General features: G+C 38.9%; 1 protein-coding gene across 1 annotated transcript in view; it reads right to left on the bottom strand.

Moving 5' to 3' along the window:
- The window catches only part of LOC143019570 (band 3 anion transport protein-like), a 277937-nt gene extending 275811 nt beyond the window's left edge, over positions 1–2126 (bottom strand). Inside the window, exon 1 of the mRNA XM_076175336.1 lies at positions 1893–2126. The gene's annotated coding sequence lies outside the window, so the exon portion shown is untranslated. The remainder of the gene's footprint in view (positions 1–1892) is intronic.
- Between the last annotated feature and the right edge of the window lie 7874 nt (positions 2127–10000).

Consider the following 10000-nt stretch of genomic DNA (forward strand, 5'->3'; position numbering starts at 1 on the left):
CCAAAACTATATATATTCACCATAACCCAGACTATTTGGATAAGTATATCTTATTTCCAAAGGACGTCTTCCTTCTCAAACTGATTTTTTCTTACTTTCTATAAATAATGCTGTGACCTTACACGCACACACACACACACTCAACTCCCTGCCCAAGAGAGTTGGAGTAACGACTCGCGGCGTAGTGATATTGTGTGTGTGTGTGTGTGTGTGTGTGTGTGTGTGTGTGCGTGTGTGCGTGTGTGTGCGTGTGTGTGTGTGCGTGCGTGTGCGTGTGTGTGTGTGTGTGTGCGTGTGTGTGTGTGTGTGTGTGTGTGTGTGTGTGTGTGTGTGTGTGTGTGTGTGTGTGTGTGTGTGTGTGTGTGTGTGTGTGTGTGTGTGTGTGTGTGTGTGTATGTGTGGTGTGTGTGTTTAATGCACGGCCGCGCACGCATATTGGGTTTGTGTTATGAAGTACAAAATGCAATTTTTTTCTTTACATGCTAGTGCATACGTGGGACAGCTTATCTGAATAAATTATATATAAATTCTACAGAGGCTACTGTACAATTTCCGATCAAAGAATACATTGATTGTATTTGTCACATAAAGTAATAAACCTCCTGCACACATTTATGAATTAATTTTACGATGAAGCAGGCAAAACAGCAAGGCAGCTTATACGTAATTCAACGATCAATTAGCTCAGCAGGTGAGCAGGCCAGCAGGCGGAGTCAGCAGGTAGTGTGACATCGGGTAAGCAGCAGGCTGACGAGAATGTAGGTCAGCCGGATACGATCGTGTCGGCAGGCTGACGATCAGCAAGATCAACGAGCAGGCCGGAGCGCTCTCGAAAGGTAGGTTAAGTAATGCGTAGGTCACGGCTTGTCACCTCCTCCCTCCCCCTTCCCCCATACAGGGCAACAGGTAGCTGTGAAAGTATGCACCATCTAGACCATCTGCCCGGTCAATATCATGTGATTGGGCCAGCACGTCAATAGTGACGAATAACCGGCCATCCAGGCTGACGGACAGGCTGGCTGACTGGCAAATGAGTCGGTACGCAGAATATCAGAGTAGTCGGTCCCCAGGCGACTGGCCAGCAGATGCACAGGTGTCCGTCCAACGAACGCCAAGTAACGGAAAGGTTGGCAACGGGGACGATTTGAAACGTAGACAGTAGTTGTCAGGTTGGTCTACAACCCCGGTAGCCGGGTACCCGGTAGGTGGGGGAGGGGTGGACAGGTCAAGCACACAGGGGCATGTCTCCGGAAAGCAAGCTCAGTGTCGCTCAGGCATCATGTAACGTATCGTACTGCAAACTTCTCTTTTCCCTTTTACTCGGCACCTTTACTACGTCAACAGTCATCAGTTTCCCCCCACCCATCCTCTCCTCACCCCCTTTACGATACACACCTCTCTGTCCTGGTTTCTCCACCGTCCATTAGCACCTGCTCTTTATTAAAAGCCTCTCCTCTTGTGAGATTGCTCACATGGAGTGCCGTCTCCCGTAACCTCGCTGTTCTTCACCTCTCGGTACCTCATACATTTCGTTTTTCGTCGTAGTCGCGACTTTGCCCGTTCATTTATGGTCATGAAACGCAGAAAAGAATAAAAAATACAGACTAACATTCTAAGATTGACATAACAGGGAAACACATCGCAGCACTTAACCAGTTAGAAAATATCGGAAAGAAAGTAAAAAAAAAAAAAAAAATAGATGTCTCTACAACGCAATATGACCATTAATGTCAAATGAAAAGTCTGTTTCATGTAAACGTAACTTACAACACATTCGCCCGGTGAAAAGGGTACTTCTTTTTCCACCACATCTATGTTTTGGATAAGAATTACCATATCACCTTGACGTTAAATGAGACTGTCGGTTGACGCGTACAGAAGCAAGTACTCACCAAAGTCGTGGACGCAAGGGAACACGACGAAAGTTCAAGCACTACAGTGTCCTTTCTCGCACGTAACCTCCTCTCTCTTTCTAAAGAAAAAAAGGAGTTTGTTTTCGCTCTTCAGATTAAGTTTGTCCAGTGATAACGTTAGTTCGCTCGGGATGTGGGGGTGGAGGGGGGGACGGATGAAGACGCTCTCGCAAGCGCGGCACGTCACGTGGTTCAACGGCGAACAGAATGAGCACGACGTCGCACCGTCAGCTGCCCATACTCTACTACCAGAGAAAACCTCTCCTTACCTAGCATCCCGCCACTGCGCCGTTGCCGCGTCCGCACACCATCTCGTACTCCACCACGCATGCACGTGCACGCACACACACACACACACACACCTATATATTCAATTATAGGTAAGATATATGGAGAGTAACAGATACCGTAAGTGCTGCTCCTTTCCTGAATGCTAGTTAGGTAAATAAAGTTAGGTTAAAATAAAGACAGACCACCATGGTGCATAGAATAGGCCCATCATTTGCAATTGCATAGGTATTCATGACGTGCTATGGGCTCAGATGGGTAATGTACTAATTCACTAACCCAGTATAAACACACGTACAGAGAATCTCAGGCCAGTCTTGACCGGGTGAAGATAGCAAATGAATGAATGAACAAATGAATTAATAATCAAGTAAACAAACAAATTCATATACAAACAAATAATTAGATAAAAGTACATGTGGAAAAAGAAGATAGAATGATATAAAGAAATAAAAAACAAATTCGTGAAAATAAGAATGTTGGCACCTCTGCACAACTCGCTCGACATGACGTTCCACCCGAAGTATTTTCATATAAAGAAGTGTGAAGAGAGTTTCCACCTACTTGTAATGGACGTCTTTCTACAATGACTTCATGTCACGAGGTACAACTGCATAACCAAGAGATGACAGGAAACCTTTCAGTCCATAACGAAACCAGGTTAAAAAAAAAAAAAAAAAAAAAAAAAAAAAAAAAAAAAAAAAAAATATATATATATATATATATATATATATATATATATATATATATATATATATATAAAACAAATAAAAAATAAATGAATGAATAAATAACTAAATAAATAAATGAACATATGAATAAAATAGAATAGATAAAACCTAGACACATCAATCTGGACAAACAAATAAATAAACAAACATATTCATTTGACAATACAGCGGAATGCTTAGGCTTCCAACGGCAACGCTGAACTTTTGACTTTGCGATAAACTTGTGGGGCTTTCTCTCGGTTGAATAAAAATCACCTAACGACAGCCAAAATAAACAAATTACTCTAACAATGACTTTATTGCAACACAGAAACACCAGAATTTTTTTTTCACGCATTATTGTATTTATTCTGGAAAATGCCCCCCACTCCCTCCTTCCCTTCCTCCTCAGTAGTTGAAAATATTTGCCAAATATCAGAGCTGTGTTATATGCATATGCACATACATATATGTATGCATATATTTAGATATACAGATAATACAATCGTTCACACCTGCATGTTATATACAGTATATATACATACATATATATATATATATATATATATATATATATATATATACATATGTATATATATCTAAGTCTAAATAAAAAATATTCTTCTATAAAACGCTGTGGAAGTCGGGGACAGGTAGTATTACGGTGACACTGTCCTAAAAATATTCTTGAAAAAGCGCTTGGGTAAGTCGGGGTCAGGTGGTATTCTTCTTCTTCTTCTTCGCGTTCTTCTTCTTCTTCTTCTTCTTCTTCTTCTTCTTCTTCTTCTTCTTCTTCTTCTTCTTCTTCTTCTTCTTCTTCTTCTTCTTCTTCTTCTTCTTCTTCTTCTTCCTCTTCTTCTTCTTCGCGTTCTTCGCGTTCTTCGCGTTCTTCGCGTTCTTCGCGTTCTTCTTCTTCTTCTTCTTCTTCTTCTTCTTCTTCTTCTTCTTCTTCTTCTTCTTCTTCTTCTTCTTCTTCCTCGCGTTCTTCTTCGCGTTTTTCTTCGCGTTCTTCTTCGCGTTCTTCTTCGCATTCTTCTTCGCGTTCTTCTTCGCGTTCTTCTTCGCGTTCTTCTTCCTCGCGTTCTTCTTCGCGTTCTTCTTCGCATTCTACTTCGCGTTCTTCTTCGCGTTCTTCTTCGCGTTCTTCTTCCTCGCGTTCTTCTTCGTGTTCTTCTTCGCGTTCTTCTTCGTGCTGGGGATCCCGTGTTGGGGTTCCGCCCCGAGGCCGAGGCCGAAGGGGAAAACGAGGGATTAGAGCGCGGAAAGCTGCGGCCGTAGGCCGCTGTTTGCGCAGCCAAGCCCCCGGCGAAGCCGGGGAGGGCGAAGCCCGTGGCTTGTATATATATATATATATATATATATATATATATATATATATATATATATATATATATATTTATATATATATATATATATATATACAAACACGCATACATACTATGCATGTGTACATACAGACATACATATATACAATCAAACACATGTACAAACATATTTAACTACCTTGCACGTATACTCGTACAATGCAATGTACAATCTCATAAAAATAATAAAGCTCACGTGTACGTGCGAACAAACACACACACACACACACACACACACACACACACACACACACACACACACACACACACACACACACACACACACATACAGGGTTTGCTTGTGTAGTGGCCAGCGTCTTGGTCTGCCAACGCAGCGAAACCGATACATACCCTCACCCAGGGTTTGCACAGCATCGTAATATTATGTGTGTGTGTGTTTAATGTCACAGTATCATCATACATTACGTCATACAATCTATGGAGCTCTCATCCGGTATGGTAATAACTACTGATCACGAATCCACCACATGATCCAACATCATGGTGAGTCACGCGCACATGTACACACACACACACACACGCAAGTACACATGGACACCGCGCACTCATCGTGTACACAAATCCAAACAGACACACGCGGTCACACATCTCGAGCAAAGTGCTGAGTCAATTACATTCGCAAAAACGCCGACAAACTCACGTACACGAAAGCCGCTGGAATATACACACGTTCATTACGTGCACACACACACACACACACACACACACACACACACACACACACACACACACACACACACACACACACACACACACACACACACACACACACACACACTCACACACACACACAAACAGTTTACTTATCGTTACTGTCCCCTTGAGCAAGATTAGTGTGTGTGTGTGTGTGTGTGTGTGTGTGTGTGTGTGTGTGTGTGTGTGTGTGTGTGTGTGTGTGTGTATGTGTGTGTGTGTGTGTGTGTGTGTGTGTGTTTGTGTGTGTGTGTGTGTGTGTGTGTGTGTGTGTGTGTGTGTGTGTGTGTGTGTGTGTGTGTGTGTGTGTGTGTGTGTGTGTGTGTGTGTGTGTGTGTGTGTGTGTGTGTGTGCGTGCGTGTTTGCTGAGCTCTCTGACTTCTCATCCGGGAGAGTAATGGCTGTCGACCACGAGTCCAGCATGTGATCCATGACTGGTAAAGGGTGCATCACACGCACGAAACACATAGACACACACATACAATACATGTATACGATTACAAAGGATTACAAAGGCGGAGCATGCCGACAGGAGACCTTTTGATCCATATCTAGGTCGGATGCGAAAAAAATCATATTAATAATAAAATAATAAATAAAAACTATGATAATGTTAATAACAAATAAAATACATAAATAAATGCATAGGTATAGTTAAATAATAAACAAACAGGTAAATAGTAAATAATAATAAATTGACATATAACTAATAATAAATAAAAATCAGACAGACAAATGAAAACAAAACAAAAACAAATAATATAAGATAAATTATAATCATTACAGCATCTTACTTACGTATTTATCTAAATGATTCTTAAAGCTTCGAACTGAACTACATTGCACTACCTGTGCAGGAAGCTTATTCCATTCATTAACTACACGGTTGGCAAAGTTGTTTCTACCTACTTCCAAATTGAATCTATTTCCGGAGAGTTTAAGACCATTGTTTCTTGTCTGATTCTCATTCAATGTAAAAATTTGGTCACTTTTGATGTTGTCAATTCCCTTTAGAATTTTAAAGACCTGTATCAAGTCACCTCTAAGTCTACGCTTTTTTAGGGAAAACAGATTCATATGTTTTAGTCGATTTTCGTATGATTTATTTTTGATATTTGGAATCAGTTTTGTGGCTCGCCGTTGTACTCTTTCCAATCTGTCAATGTCTTTAATGAGATTCGGTGACCATACGGAAACAGCATATTCCAAATGTGGACGAACTAACGATTTATATAGCTTGTTAATGAGTGATGGACTTTTGAAATCAAAAGATCGCGCAATCAGTCTTAGAATCTTATTTGCTTTCTCAGAGGCTGAAATACACTGCTTGGATGATTTGAGGTCGTTACTGATAATTACGCCGAGATCTTTTTCACTATCCACTTTTGTTAACGAATTTCCAAATAACTTGTAATCGTACTTACTGTTATTTTTACCTATGTGCATTACCTTGCATTTACTTGTGTTAAATTTCATTAGCCACTTTTCAGACCATTGCTGTAATTGATCTAAATCTTCTTGAATATCTAATTGGTTTGAGTGATCATTTGCCACTCCGCACAGTTTTGTATCATCAGCAAATTTGGAAACAGTAGATTTTAGTCCATGGTCTATATCATTTATATATACTATGAATAGAAGTGGCCCAAGAACGGAACCCTGAGGAACTCCACTTGCAACACTTTTCCATCCAGAAGTTTTTCCATTTAAAACAACTCTCTGTTTTCGATCATTCAACCAATTACTAGTCCAACCTAATAGGCGACCACTTATTCCATGCAAAGCTAATTTAGTAAGTAGTCTTTCGTGTGGGACGGTATCAAAAGCTTTTGCAAAGTCTAGATATACTAAATCTATATTGTTTCTTTTGTCATAATTCGAGATAACTGTGTTGTAGAATTCGAGTAAGTTAGTCACGCAAGAACGTTTCCGTCTGAAACCATGCTGGCTATCATTTATCAAACGGTTACTTTCTAAATGATGTTCGATAGCATCTCTGATGATAGTTTCCATTATTTTTCCTACGATTGAAGTCAAACTTATAGGCCTATAGTTATTTGGTTTCTTTTTGTCACCTTTTTTGAATATGGGAGTAACGTTAGCTAGCTTCCATTCTCTTGGGACATCTCCGGATACGATGGATTTCTTGAAAATAATTTCTAATGGAACAACAATCTCATTTTTCATTTCCTTTAAGATTCTTGGATGCCAACCGTCAGGCCCTGGTGTTTTATTAACTTTGAGTTTGTCTATACACCTTTTAATTTTTCCTTTTGTTATATTTACCGTACCGAGTAAGTTTACCCCAGACTTTTCACAGGTTTCAGTTTGGAATTCACCTTGAGGTGTTTCGTTTACGAATACCGAGCTAAAATAATTGTTTAAGATATTACACATTCCTTCATTTGAATATTCAAGTTGACCGTCAGCAGATAATAGTGGACCAATGTGATTCCTAACAACCTTTTTATCTCTAATGTAACTATAGAATTCTTTGGGATTCTCTTTGGATTTATCAGCGATGTTCATTTCGTATTGTCGTTTTCTTTTTCTTATTGTCTTTTTTAAATTTCTCTGTATTGATACATAACTTTCATAGTCATTGGATGCACCCGAGCACATATATTTCTTATAAGCCTGTCTCTTTTTAGCAATACTTTTTTCAGTTTCTTTGTCGAGCCACTTTGGGCGAGCCTGATTTGGGGGACGTCTGTCCTTAAAAGGAATGTAAGTTTGAATCATCTTAGTGAGCGTATTTTGAAATATTTCCCACATCTGATCTACAGGTCTTTCGTTTAATTTTGCCTCCCAATCTGTAAGCTGAAGCTCCTGACGTAGTTCTATGAACTGAGCTTTACTGAAATCGGGTATTTTAGAAACACAAGTATCTATTCTAAAATTGTTTAGGAGTTTGAATCTAACTAAGTTGTGATCGCTATTTGCAACAGATTCACCGACTTCTACATCAGTTCCCATGCTTTCGCGGCTAGTGATCAGAAGATCGAGTAAGTTTCCATATCTTGTGGGCTCTTTTACATGCTGAATTAAGTAATTGTCACCAAGAAAATCAAACAAGCGACTACCTATATGGCCATGTTCAAGGGTCATCCAATCAATGTCAGTAAAATTGAAATCACCCATTATCAATAAATCCCGGTTGCAGAAACAAGACAGTTCTTGAAATAACAGTTTGTCGTCTGCTAATGATAATGTCTTTGGCCTATATATTACACCTATATTCATTTTTTGTCCATTTGTTTGGGTTAACTCAACCCACAAACTATCATATGCATCCTGTTTCACTTTCTCTAAAACACAAGCATGAACATTGTTTTTAACGTACAATAGAACACCCCCACCTTTCTTGTGGTTTCTATCCTGATGAAAGTGTTTAAATCCCGCAATATTAAATTCAGGTTCGAACTCTGTACCATTTAACCATGTCTCAGTTATTCCTATCATATCGAGATTTTCGCTTTTGACATACGCCTGTATTTCTTGAAATTTGTTTCTAATACTACGAGCATTAAAGTACATGGTTTTAAGAAACTCGTGATTATTTCTTTTTGACACATTTTGAATTTCAATATCATATCTTACATTACCATTTTGTTTTTCATTTATACCTTGCTCTATATTATTATTTGGTCCTTCATTGACGTTCAATGCCTCATTAACATTTCTCCTATCAAAATTAACATTTCCCCCATCACGGACATCTGGTCGATCACGGTCATCCGATCTCTTTTGTACATTTTGTCCCCCTACGTCACCGTGATTCACGCCGGCCTCCCGTCGTTCAGTGACATTATGTCCGGCATATATGTATGCATATATGTACGTATGTACGTATGTGTGTATGTATGGATGTATGTATGTACGTATCTGTGTATGTATGTATGTATGTATTTATGTATGAATGTACCCATGTAGGTATGTACGTACGTATATATGTATGAATGCATGTCTGCATGCATGTACTGTATGTATGTATGTATGTATGTATGTATGTATGTAGATATGTACGTGCGTACATATGTATGAATGCATGTATGTATGCATGTACCATATGTATGTGTGTATGTATGTATGTATGTATGTATGTATGTATGCACGTATGTATGTACGTACGCATATATGTATGAATGTATGTCTACATGCATGTACTGTATGTGTGTATGTATGTATAAGTATGTATGAATGTATGCATGTATGTATGTATGTATGTATGTATGTATGTATGCATGTATGTATGTATGTATGTATGTATGTATGTATGCATGTATGCACGTATGTATGTACGTACGTATATATGTGAATGTATGTCTGCATGCATGTACTGTATGTGTGTATGTATGTATAGTATGTATGTGTGTATATACATGAAGTTGAAGGAATACAAAAGGTAGTGACAAAATTTAGAACCAATCTTCCAGATAAATTGTATGAAGAGAGATCAGATGCATTGGATCTGCCATCATTGGAAGAAAGAAGAGAGAGAGGTGACCAGATAGTCGTGCTTAGGTCATTGCAGGGAACGAATCTGACTGAGAAACTCTCTTGGTCCAGGACAAGAGGATCTGGAGGACATGGGAACAAATTAGAAGAGGAAGAAGAAGAAGAAGAAGAAGAAGAAGAAAAAGAAGAAGAAGAAGAAGAAAAAGAAGAAGAAGAAGAAGAAGAAGAAAAGAAGAAGAAGAATAAGAAGAAAAAGAAGAAGAGGAAGAAGAAAAAGAAGAAGAGATAGGAAGAAGAAGAAGAAGTAAAAAGAAGAAAAGAAGAAGAAGAAGAAGAAGTAATAAGAAGAAAAGAAGTACAAGGAGAAGAAGAAGAAGAAGAAGAAATAGAAGAAGTACAGGAGGAAGAAGAAGAAGAACAACAACAACAACAAGGAAAAGAAGAAGAAGAAGAAGAAAAAGAAGTAGACAGAAAAAGAAGAAGAAGAAGAAGAAGAAGAAAAAGAAGAGAAAGAGAAGTAAAAGAAGAGGAAGGAAAAAAAAGAGGAAGAAGA

Source organism: Oratosquilla oratoria, chromosome 37 (assembly GCF_046742065.1).
Source record: "Oratosquilla oratoria isolate Oo_2021 chromosome 37, ASM4674206v1, whole genome shotgun sequence".
In the NCBI taxonomy this organism is placed as follows: Eukaryota; Metazoa; Arthropoda; class Malacostraca; order Stomatopoda; family Squillidae; genus Oratosquilla; species Oratosquilla oratoria.